This window comes from Pogona vitticeps, chromosome 2 (assembly GCF_051106095.1).
Source record: "Pogona vitticeps strain Pit_001003342236 chromosome 2, PviZW2.1, whole genome shotgun sequence".
NCBI lineage: Eukaryota > Metazoa > Chordata > Lepidosauria > Squamata > Agamidae > Pogona > Pogona vitticeps.
Genome location: NC_135784.1, coordinates 1,493,778 through 1,506,092, shown reverse-complemented (window position 1 = coordinate 1,506,092; position 12,315 = coordinate 1,493,778). Strand labels below are relative to the sequence as shown.

Here is a 12,315-nt window from a genome sequence, read left to right as displayed (position 1 = left end):
TAACTGAGCCAGTGCCTATTTTTACGGATAACACAGCATGTATCCGTTTATCCAAGAATACAAGTTTAAAAGGCAGAAGCCAACACATATGTACAAAATACTGTGATGTAAGGCAGGTTGTAAAAGAGGGAAAACTAAAAGTTGAATTTTGCCCTTGTAAAGACAATATTGCTGGCCTATTTACAAAACCTCTTCCAGAAGGAAGACATGTAGTTTTGTCAAGTAGAACGGAAATGTTCAAAACTTGAATTTAAATATTTGTAATGGACTCACAGAGATGGGGGCAGCCAGCCAGCCAGCCAGTCAGTCAGAATAGGGTCAAAGGGGGGGTGCGGGTGACGGGCCCGATCTCCCTTCTCCCCGGCCAGCTCTTCTCCTCCACGCCTCTCCACCTCCCTTTCACACCTTTTCCAATCCTCTGGGGATCCATAGCTCAATTCTTGGAGATGTCATTCTATACATCTCCATATGTGTGTGTGTGTGTGTGAGAGAGAGAGAGAGAGAGAAAGAGAGAGAGAAAGAGAGAGAGAGAGAGAGAGAGAGAGAGAGAGAGAGAGAGAGAGAGAGAGAGAGAGAGAGAAAGAAGGGGAGATCTGGAGATGGCCAGAATAGCCACTGATAAATTTTGGAGGAATCCTTAAGGGGGTCTCGGCTACAACTGACACAGTGAAAGAGGGCAGACGGAACTATAGGAAAAATTAATGAAGAAACTTCGGGTACCCAAAGTAATAAAATCCCTTCCATTCCACTTTGTTCATCTATTTAGTGAGCAGGGAGAACCTTTCATAGATTTTTATCATAGTGGTTAATTGACTAGATGGGCGGGATATAAATGCAATGAATAAATAAATAAATATTTATTTATTTATTTATTTTATATCCCGCCTATCTAGTCGATTAAGACCACTCTAGGCGGCTTACAACAAGGGGTACAACAATAAATAAAAACAGATTTACATAAAGGAAAACTTTCATCAATTGGGTTAAACACTAGGAAAGAACAGAATAAATAAATATTTATTAGTAGCAAAGCTAATACCATCTTCTGAGACTCTTGCACTTGGGGGCTTTGTGAGCCAGATTCAAATGTGAACATTTTTAGGGCATGTCTCGAAGGTCTCATATCCCACATTTGCAATGGGACAGAAAATGGGGTGGGAGGGTGTGTGTAAATAATGAGAATGGCTATTGTAAAGTTTATGTGCTAAAACCTGCACCAGATCCCAACTCTCTAGTCGTGTGCAGCAGCAGAACAAAATGCTTCCTTAAATGTATGCTCATGTTTTGACTGTGACACAGGAGCTTCGCTTCTGTTGACCGAGGCATCTCGGTGAGGCAACCAACCATCATCCTTCACAATCTAGGCCCAAGAGGCAATGGAATCCTTACCTGGAGAGACCTTGATCCTAGAAATCAATCCCAGCAGGAGGTCCTCGCACAGAGATCTCGAGCCTTGATCCAGAAGATCCCATGCTCTTGCTGGGGTCAATACGGGGTCACCTCCTCAAAGGACACTAGAAACGGGAAGGAGAAAAGGCCAACCGGGTTTATCCTCCACCCCTTTTCCTGACGTGCAGAAAGATTTTCCTGCCCTCCGTTCCCCCAAACACTCCCGGCTGGGATGGGGGAACCGACCGGCTCTGAGAGCCCTTGCCTGGACTGAACAGGTACCTCATGGGTATGAAGGAATGACTTTGTTGATTTCAGAGATTGATTTATAGAGGGCTTGTTTTCATACTATTATCCGAAGGGATTTCTGAGAAAGAGTGGTCCTTAAGCGCGCCCCCCCCACACAAACATTCACCCCACAAAGAGGCCAAACAGGGCATTGGAAGCAAAATGAATGGTGGAAAAGTAAGAAAACCTAAATTTGAAAAAGGGATGGCTCTCTTCTCCCCCCCCCCAAAAAGGAATCCAAAAGGCCCCATGGCCAAGGGTGGGGGGGCAAACCCTTGGTGTGTGTGTGTGTGTGTGTGTCACCTGGAGAGTTGGTCTGGAAGAAAAGAGGGAGGGGGCAGGGAAGACGGAGCTTCCTTGTTCCACCCCCCCACCCCCGGTGTGAGATCGTGAGGAGGAAAGAGGGGGAGGAGGAAGAAAAAGGGGGGGTGGTCCTTCTTTCCTTTTAGCTGGAGCAACGCGAGGGGGGGACCGTTGGCTTTGCTGCCCTTTTCCCACCGGATGGCCTGGAAAAGGGACCCTCCCTCTTCCCCCCACCGCGCACGGTCCCTGGGGAGTTGGTCACCTCCACCCCACACAAATAAACACGCCAACCTAGCGGTTGGAAAGCATGCAAATGCAAGTAGATAAATAGGGACCACCTCGGTGGGAAGGTAACAGCGTTCCGTGTCTAAGTCGCACTGGCCATGTGACCATGGAAGATTGCCTTCAGACAAACGCTGGCTCTATGGCTTGGAAACGGAGATGAGCACTGCCCCCTAGAGCCGAACACGACTGGACAAAAATTGTCAAGGGGAACCTTTACCTTTTACCTTTACCTCTTCTAAGGACCTCCTGCTTCCTCCTTCTGGGTCCTCTGGAGGGAGAGGAAGACCATAGAGTTTGGGGAGGGAGAGAGAGAGAGAGAGAGAGAGGACAATAGGCACCCGGCGTCCGCTCAAGGAGGGAGGTTCCCCTCTACCTCCTTGCTAGCTCCTCTATGGTCCTTCCCCCTCCCCCCCCCCCGGTTGCCTGAATGGAAGCAACGGGGTGGGGTGGGGTAATGATTAATAGGACTAATTAGGAGCCCCTCCCCTTTGTCTTCTTGGGGGGACCAGAAGGGCAGCAGGCGGGAAGACAGAAAAGGGGGCACTTTGGGGGGGGACCCCACTCTTTGACCTGAGAGCAAGGTTTTTTGGGGGGGAGAGAGACCAGCAGGGGGAAAACAGCAGGGGAACCCCTGAACCCCCCCAGAACCCGGAGGAGGCTCTTCCCGGCCCCACCTCGAAGGGGGGGTCTCTCGAGGGGGGGGAAGAGGGTCAGAGGCGCCATCGTCTCTGGGGTCTCTCCTAAAGGGGGAGGAAGGGGCGCTGAGCTTCGGGGGGGGGGAGGAAGGTTCCTCCCTTGGGGGTCCCTTTGCCTGGGAAAGGCAAGGAGGGGGAAGGGGCACAAAGGGGGGGAGGAGTCCACGTTGAATTCCGGTGGGGAGGGGCAGGAAAAGGGGGGTTGAAACAAAAATCCTTTATTTCCCTCCAGTCGGAGCAACCGCGCGGGGGGTTGTCTTTGGCTTTGTTGCAATTTTTTCCCCCACCGGAAAAAAGGAGCCCTCCCCCCGCTAATGTTTCGGAAATCCCACCCCCGAAATCCACGACTGCCTCTTACAGACACACACCTACCGACGGACCTCGCGCACCTCCTTCTGGCGGGAAAGGGGTGAGGAAGACCATAGAGTTGAGGGGGGAGACAGAGAGGACAGCAGGCGCCCTGCTTCCGCTTCCGGTCGCCCTAGGACAGGAGCTCTTCTACCTCCTTCCTACCTCTATGCTCCTTTCCACCCCTTCACTTAACGGTTTCCTGAGGGGGGAGGGGTAATAATTATTAAGCATAATTAAGAGCCCCCGCCCTTTCGTCTTCTTGGGGAAAAGGAAGCCATCAGGGCACAATAAGTTAAAATACTAAAAGACAAACTAAACAATATACGATTTAAAATACAATTAAAAGGCGAAAATATGGAAACATGGAAAAGATTTTAAAAAGTCTGTGAAAATGGGGTTATAATTATCAAAAGCCTGCCTGAGGAGATGGAGGCCTTTAGCCTTTTTTTGGGGGGGGGGAAGGGTGACAGGGAAGGGGCCGTTCCTGATCTCCCCAGGGAGAGGGAGCCAAAACAAAACTTAAATCACAAAATAAAGGGAGGAAAAGAGACTAAATGAGTCATCAAATGAGAACCTGGGCATGAGCTGAAGACCCTTGGAAGCCATTGAAAGACTCGCTCCCTGTTCGGGGCCACCAAGGTGTCAAGGCCTCGGGTCGACCCAAAAAGGACGGATGTTGGGGAGGAAGAGGGTTCCATCAGGAGACTGGGATCTGGGGGGGGTCTCGTGGGCTCCCCAGGGGGTCATCTGGTGGGACCAAAGGGGAGAGATACCTAGGAAGCGGGACCAAGAGGGGCCCTGGGCCTGATCCACCATGGGGCTCTCCTTCAGTTCTGATGACCCTGTGAAGGAGCGTTCTCCAAATCGCCCAGTCCTCAATGGTCCTGCTGAGCTCATGCGTCAACACCAGGCTGGGGCTTCTTTGAGGGAGTTCGTCCGTCTCGTACTGGGTCCTCCTCCTGCTGCCTTTCCTCCTTTCCCAGCCTGAGGGTCTTTCCTGCCTTCTCATGATAATGAAAGGCTTCCTTTTGTAATTTCAGGGCACAAGTCGCTTGGTCGTACTGCTTGTCTGCACCCTAAAATGGCCCAAGGAAGGCTTGAATCCACGGCAGATTGCCACCAATGATGCTGTCTCTCCTGCTGGAGCCACGCGACAGGTTTTGAACCGATAGCTGGTGCCCTCTCTCTCGCTCCACAGCAAAAAAAAAAAAAAAAAAAAAAAAGCAGATTTGTGTAAATGGTCTCTCCCACCAACTGCTCATCCCCAGTTGGTGAAGGTGCAAAGAGGTCCTCCCAAAGTGGGAGGCCACGTTCATCCCATGGCATCCCTGATCCGTGCTTACCCAAGAGGAGACCAGCCCTCTTAAGACTCAGCAGAACATTTACAGGTGGGAGCTGCTGAGTGAAGACGGGCAGCGAAAAGAGTATCCGAAGTATAGCTACAACGGGCAGGACGACGCTGGCGGATTCATGAAGGAAGTTGCTTGGGGAGAAGAGACGGATCTCCCCTCCTCTCTCGACATGGGGGAAGGCTGCTTGGAGCACCTCGACAAAGGCCAGGAACGCTGCAGGGTGGAAGCCCTTCAGAGGAAAGGTGAACGGTGGGTCTGGCTTGAAGTCTCGTTCATCGTATGGCCTCCGACAGAGTCCCAGAGGGCCAAAAAGAACCATTCGGATCTCGTTAGTTACAATAAAGGACCTGATGCGTTGACAAAGAGTCAATGCATGGCTTCCATAGATCGATCGAGCTATCCTCAGGGAGGGTTTTTCTGTTCAAAAGAGGGTAATTGTTGCAGATTCTTCCATTCGCACAAGGCTCAGAAGATCTGCCTCTCGGGGACCTTGTCCTCAGCTCCTTCTTTCCATCCTCAGAGGTCTGGGGGGGGGGTCCCAATTCTTCCTTCCCTCTCTAGATGCCAGGAAAGCCAGGGGGTCCTCCAGAAAGCCGTGCACCTTACAGGTGGGGAGGGGGTCTCTGTTCCTTCATAATCTCTTCTTCCTTCCACTTGCTATGTCTTACGTTTTGCCCCCCCCCGCTTCGCTTTCCAAGGGGAGGGAAAACACGGTCTGGATCGGCTCTTTTTCCTCCAATCGGAGGGGAAGCATGCTTTTCCTAATTATTCTGTCCCACTCACCCCTCTTTCCCAGTTTAGGGGAGAATCCAAAGTGGGGAGAAAGAGAAAGCAGGGAGAAGCCAAAAAAGTTAGGATGGGGGGGGAGGTAAGGCAGCTGGATGTAGAAGAAGAAGATGTGGGGGGGGGATTTTTTGGGCAGGGGGAAAACGTTATGCCTCTTCCTACCTCCCTTCTTGGGTCTCCACGCAGACGCAGGGAAAAGTATCTATTCCCCTCCTCCTTCTAGAGCCCCAAAATTGAAAGGGGGGGCAGAAGAGATTCCCAAGAACACAACACACACACACACACACCCCCGGTCAGGTCAAGGGCAGGGCTAGGGCCCTGTTAAAGAGTTCCTGACCCCTGTGAGAGGGTTGGGTCGATGGCGAGCAGGATCTCGGGCATGAGGAAAAGACTCTGCCCATGTGCAGAGAGGCTGGGTGGCGGGAGGATTCAGGAGACCTGGGTTCAAATTCCCCACCAGCCTGCAGAACAGCAGCCCATCCTCCCACCCTTGAAGAAAAAGGCTCAGGCTGGAGGAAGGAAGTTAATGGCAATAATGAGATAAAGGAGGTTTGACTCCCAGGGAGTGCCTTTCTCCTCCGTCTCTCCTGTGGGGTGGCCTGGCCTCCTGCCCCCCCTCCAGAGAGGAGACAAGGTGGAAATGGGAAAGCAGCTTACAAGGGGGCCTAAAGAGAGATGCAAAAAAAGGGAGGATGATGCCTGGAGTAGAGGGGGAAGGAGGGACAGAAAGAGCTAATGGGAGGAGTGGGGTGAGTGGGGGGCAAGGCATTTTGTTATTTGTCCTGTTCTCTCCCCCCTCCCCTAATTCCTGAACCCATGGATTTCATGCCTCCACCCCATCATCTCCTCTCCTGCACAGAGGAAGAATTCTGGAGAACCCCAAAGCTGGCAGGTCGGAGGCGGAGGGCGGTCGGTCTGGGAGGCTTTTCCTTTCCAATCCTGGAGGGGGGGTGGGGGCGCGGGGAAATCCGTGCTTTTGCCTTCGAGCGGCCAGGCCTTCCTTTCTCCTCTGCCTTGAGGAGTTAATGGAGGGGTGGAGGGGGCAGGAGGGGGGGAGCCTGGTCCCTGGAAGCCCGAGAGGAACCGGCTGGGGGTCTCTTGGCAGGTGTCGAGGGCATTGCCTCAAATCCTCTCTCCGACTTCCTGCCCCAAAAGGCACAGCTCTTCCCAGTAGGTCACACAGCCTCCCCCCCATGCAAGGATCTGCCCTTGGAGCCCCTCCAGGGAGCCCCATGGAGATCAGATCAAGAGGGATGTGAAAGGGGGATCCCAAGGGGACCTGGAGATCTTCCAAACTAGTCTGGGGTACGGGTGGGTGGGTTGGTCCCAGAGGGAGAAAGTCTCCCCAGATCCCTTTCACTGGTCTTTGGAGGAGGGGGCACCTCCCCCAGATGTCAGATCCCCTCCCTCCCTCCCTCTCTTGGCCCTGCCTCCCCTCCCCAAGGGCCAAACCCTGGACCCTCACCTCCATTCACATCTGGCTCTCTTCTCATTTCCTCAACAACCCCCCCCCCAAAAAAAAACCTTTCCCCATTTCCTATCCATCACAGATTCCCCCCGCCCCCCTCCCAGGTTCCGTCCCTTCCTGTGCTTTACTTTCAACCTCCTTGGGGAGGCATCTTCTTTCCCTCCCTCCCTGCCTAGCCCCCTTTTCCTCCTCATTTCTTCCTGATCTACATCTTCATCTTCATCATCTTCAATATTTCCCTTCAGTCCCTGTTTCAAAGGAAAGAGCCTGTCAAAGACCCCCCAAACTCATTTTCCTGGAGGTGGACACAGCTCAAAGGGGGGGGGGGTCCTGCATCAGCCCCCTCCCACCCAGCCGACCCCCTCCTTCTCCCCCCAACCCTCTCGCTGCCCTTCCTCCCCCTCGGCAGCCCTCCTTCCTCCTCTTCCTCCCTGCACCTTATTGGCCCCTTTCCCTGGGGGGGGGGGGGGGAAGACTTGCAGCCTTTTCCAAGATTTGGGAAAGAGGGAGGGGCTGGGATTTCCCCACAAGGGGGGGGAGCTTGAGTTACTTTTGTTTCCTTCCCTTTTTTTTACACCCACCAGTGGCTGCAGGATTCAGGGCAAAAATGTGTGTTTGTTGGGCGGGGGGGGGAGGTCGGTCGCCTATGAGGAGGGGCGATCCCACGCACCCCCTGGTGCTTTGATCGGAGGAGACATGGGGGGAGGGTCTCTCTCCCCTCCCCCACCCAGGATCCCGTCTCCCCCCTGAAGATCCCCCCCCCGGGGGGGAGCCTGCCTTGCAAAACCTTTTGCACAGAGAGAAGCCTTTCCTCCCCTCCCCGTCCGAAATGCCTGGAGATTCCCAGGACTCGAGAAGTGGGGGGGGGCGAAGAAGAGGCAGGCGCGCTGGTCCCGCTTTCATGAATGAAGAGCCTGGGGAGGGGGGGGCCTGAGAGCAGGCGACAGAAGACGATGATGATGATGATGATGATGATGATGATGATGATGATGATGATGATGATGATGATGGGTGTGTGTGTGGAATTCCTGCCTTCCAGACCGCCCTTTTCTTCATGCCTGTTCGCCCCCCCTCCCCTCGCCCCTCCCTCTCTCCCTCCATTTATGAGAAACCCTTTGGGGGGGTTGGGAGGGGGAGGGAACCTAGAGCTACGAAAGAGGAAAGAGGAGTTCCTCTCCCTTTCTTCCCCGCCTTTCTCCAAACCGGAAGCGGAAGCGGAGGGAGGCCCCCCCGTCTGTCTCCTCCCGTCTCTATGGTCCCCGGGAAGGGCGCATGCCGAAGTGGTCTCCTCGGGAGTTTCCCCGGCCTCGGGACCTGCAAGGAGGTGAGCCCATGCGGGGCGGGGGGGGGGGGTTTGGAAAATATTGCGGGGGGGGGAGTAAAAAAAGGGGAAGGCAAACTCCCCCCCAAAGGGAATCTCGCCCCCCCGGGAAGCAAGGAGATTTCCTCCCCCCACCCCATGTCCCCTCCCCGCAAGGCCCAGGAGAGGAAGGCCCCTGGGGGGGGCTCTCTTCCCCCTCCCCCTCCCTTCCTCCCCCTAAAGTCCCCCACCCACCCCCCACCTGCAAAAGTGGGGAAAGGGGTTTTAAGGCTCCCACGCCCTGGATGGGAGGAAGAGGAAGGTGGGGGGGAGGGAGATTGGCAGGAGGGGGGCAGAAAGGGGGGGGCAGAAAGGGGGGGCGAGGCTGAAAATTTGGGAGGGGGGTCAGCTGGGAGGGGGGCCTGAGGCAGGCAACACATTCACACATTCCTCCACTGACCTTTTGGGACCCTTCAGGAGGTGATCCTTCAGTGGCTCTTGTACGGGGGGGGGGTTCGAATCCAGGAGAGAGGAGGGGGCAGACCAGATCCCTCTCCCCTGGAGATCCCAGGGTGGAGATCAACTGCGGGAGGGGGAGGAGGGTTTTGCTCCTTTGCTTGGGGGGGGGGAAATCTTTTTCTATTCTTTGCGTCGCTGGAGAGAGATTTCTGCTCTGCCTCCTTCCAGAACGAGGGTCCCGAGAAGGCAAAAGCAGAAGGGAGAGAGTCATCATCTAAAATCCCACATTTTTCTGCAACCTTTGACAAATCATTCTCAATTCTTGCATTAAAATCGCCCAATAATATAGGCGTTGCATTTGGAAACCTTATACTAAGATATTCTAACAAAAGTTCCAGGTGCAGCCAGATATGGGGTGTATAGAATTGGGGTAATATGAGCGGAATATACACATTTATGTATTTTATATACACATTTATATATTTATATAACATCAAGTCTTGACTCTTGATCTTAACTATCAGCACATTATTGTCAGATATGACTGTCTCAACCGTACTACCTTCCCAACCTAGATCTTGCTTCAGTAGATCTGCTCAATCTGCGATGGCGCTACCTTTCGCGTTCATTTTCTGTGCTGGTTTTACCCAAGTTTGAAAACCCGGCACCGCTATGTTTTGCTCTGATCTGGAATCTTGGGTCTGTACGGAATATACCATTGATAAACCATGTGGTTGTTCGGTCAATTTGTAATCCTTTCGGGCCCCCTCTGCTTTTCTAGATCTCCAGCCTCCGCCTCCCACAAAACTTCAATCAGCTCTTCTTGTGAGTGTTTCATACTTACATCCGATATAATGGGGAAACCTGTATTTCCTGTTTGGGTTCGTAATTTCTAAACTTTTATCACTGGTGCCAGTTCATAATCCTCTTAAGGATCTCATTTCAGTCCATGATTTAATTTTTTTATGTGTGGGATTTGCCGCTAAAAATATGGGGTCTAATACGTTTTCATGACTTCTTGATTCATGGGGTAATGCAGCCACATCTAAATCTATTTCTTTATCTGCCATTACCTTGAGGTCTATTTTGTGCTCCCCACTGTCTGGTGTTAGCTCATTTTTACACGATTCCATTTCCACTGAGCGAGGACCATTTTTACCCAATTGGCCGCCTTGATCTAACTGTTTATCTCTAACAATCACAGTTTTAAGGCCTCTAGTTTTGCAATGATTTTGTTTTTATTTATTTATTTATTGGACTTGTATACCGCCCCATAGCGCTACAAGCACTCTCCGGGCGGTTTACAATTTAATTATACAGATTCCTTCCCTAAGGAAGAAATTCCTTCCCTAAGGAAGAGAGAGATTCCTTCCCTAAGGAGGAATCTTGCTTCCCTTGAACCTGAATTGGAAGACTTTCCCATTTAGGAATGGACTCGTTCTTGCAATTTCCACTTTCTTCTGTACAATTTGCTAACCAATAGACTCTCGTGGAAAGTAACCACACCCCATGCATTCCTATAATTATAAAACAGATATTCAGTATGGATATTTGCTGGGCTGACCTCTCTTCTTCTATATTAAGTTGATTTTGCATCTTGGTCCTGCCCTTTGAATTTCTTTCCAGCCATACTTTCCCTTCCTTTCTTTTCAATTTCAAGGAGCTAAAGAGTCTGTTAAATTTGAATCTCTCCTTTTTTTGCTTTCTCACTGATGTTTTCTTCCTGGATGTTGCCCCCTTTTTATTTTTTATTTTGGACCTCCTCATATATTTCCATTTGGGCTTTATTTAATGTTGATGCAGGTATCCTCTATCTATGTTTTATCCTGTAGTATGTTAGTTGTGAGAAACCTTGTTGTCTGAGTTTTACTGATATCGCTTTTTGTAGTGTTAATCTTATTTTTGATAATTCTTGAAATAAATTTTATACTAGTCTTCTTTGCAAATATACGTTACGAGATTATCTGCTCCAAATCCCAATAGTTACCAAGACTGTTTTTATCCTTTGAAAAGGTGAGCTCCAGAAAGTAAGAAGTCATATGACTCAGAACTTTTGGATCTTTCACATTTGGCGTATATTGGTCACATATAACCCTTTTTTAACCCCTTAGGGTTGGTAGGGCACCCATTTGTACTTTAAACTCTGATCTAGGTGTTATCTTAAGGGGGAAATGGGGTGGAATTTTTACAATTTTCTTTCCCTGTCCCTCCTTCCTCTTTCTGTTTCATGTTGTTCTTTAGTCGTTTAGTCGTGACCCTATGGACCAGAGCACGCCAGGCCCTCCTGTCTTCCACTGCCTCCCGGAGCTGGGCCAAATTCATGTTGGTTGCTTTGATGACCCTGTCCATCCATCTCATCCTCGGTCGTCCCCTTCTCCTCTTGCCGTCGCACTTTCCTAACATCAGGGTCTTTTCCAGAGAGTCCTCTCTTCTCATGAGATGGCCAAAGTATTGGAGCCTCAGCTTCTGGATCTGTCCTTCCAGTGAGCACTCAGGGTTGATTTCCTTTAGAATGGATAGGTTTGTTCTTCTTGCAGTCCAGAGGACTCTCAAGAGTCTCATCAATTCTTCGGCAGTCAGCTTTCTTTATGGTCCAGCTCTCACTTCTGTACATCACTACAGGAATATGTTGTGTTTTGGATGTAAGGGTTATGCCTTTTCAGCAGAGGTTCCAGCAAAAGAAGCACAACAAGCAAAGCAAGTCTTCTTCAGAGGGACTTTACTTTAAACAAAATAAAGAAAATAGCAGCAGACGTGCAGTCCTACACACCCATTCTAACCCACACCAACTGTGCTGGCGTTTTTCCTTATATACAGGACCAAGACGCCTATTTACATTATCTCTGATGAGCTGCAGCTGTAGTGAACCACAGCTGCCTTCCAAGAATGGCTTCCAGAAGCTCAGGGAACAAATGCAGGTTTGACCAGACCACAACACTCCTCCCATTTGTTTCTGAGTTTCTGGTTTTTTCTTTTTGTCTGTTATAACACATTTGCACTGGTTGATACATACATTGTTTACAGTACAATTTTGCATGTATACAGACCTTCATTTGGTTATGTTATACTGTACAGATACATTTCACTTATGCAGTGTACATTTTACATACTGTTAGGCATATACATTATACATATTACATTATATGCACTTCATACCCATCATCTGTATACCTTTGTTGAATTTTAGTTCTGACAGAGGCTTTGTCAGTATGTCTGCCAGATTGTCTTCTGTTGGACAGTAGTTCAAGGTAATAATTCCTTCTTGTACCGCTTTCCTAACGTTGTGGTACCTAATGTCCACATGTTTGCTCCTGGTTTTCACCTTTTCGGAGCTAGCTAATTTGATACATGCCATATTGTCCTCATAGACAATTATTGTTTCCTTTTGGTCTATGTCTAGATCTGTTAACAATTGTTTGATCCATACTAGACTTGTACATAGTTGTGAAAGTGATGCAAATTCAGATTCACATGTAGATAAGGCTATATATGTTTGTTTCTTTACAGACCAATCAACTAAAGTGTTTCCAAACATTATGGCATTACCAGACGTGGATTTTCTGTCCTCTGTATCATTTGCCCAGTCACTATCTACATAACACTTAATCGTTAGTGCACCCACTGGTGTAATATTCAGTT

The 12,315-nt window shown here is 50.2% G+C and overlaps 2 protein-coding genes and 1 long non-coding RNA gene across 3 annotated transcripts in view; 2 read left to right on the top strand and 1 right to left on the bottom strand.

The window, feature by feature from the left end:
• LOC144587238 (uncharacterized) overlaps nt 1-2,245 on the bottom strand; it is a 42,911-nt gene extending 40,666 nt beyond the window's left edge. The window contains exon 1 of the mRNA XM_078387204.1: nt 1,390-2,245. The gene's annotated coding sequence lies outside the window, so the exon portion shown is untranslated. The remainder of the gene's footprint in view (nt 1-1,389) is intronic.
• A 1,027-nt stretch (nt 2,246-3,272) lies between these two features.
• On the top strand, nt 3,273-5,033 carry LOC144587333 (uncharacterized). Its single transcript, XR_013542493.1, has 2 exons — nt 3,273-3,369; nt 4,352-5,033. It is a non-coding gene; the product is annotated as an uncharacterized LOC144587333 (long non-coding RNA).
• Nucleotides 5,034-8,114: 3,081 nt separating this feature from the next.
• Nucleotides 8,115-12,315, top strand: part of LOC144587224 (uncharacterized) — a 24,297-nt gene continuing 20,096 nt past the window's right edge. Inside the window, exon 1 of the mRNA XM_078387122.1 lies at nt 8,115-8,241. The gene's annotated coding sequence lies outside the window, so the exon portion shown is untranslated. The remainder of the gene's footprint in view (nt 8,242-12,315) is intronic.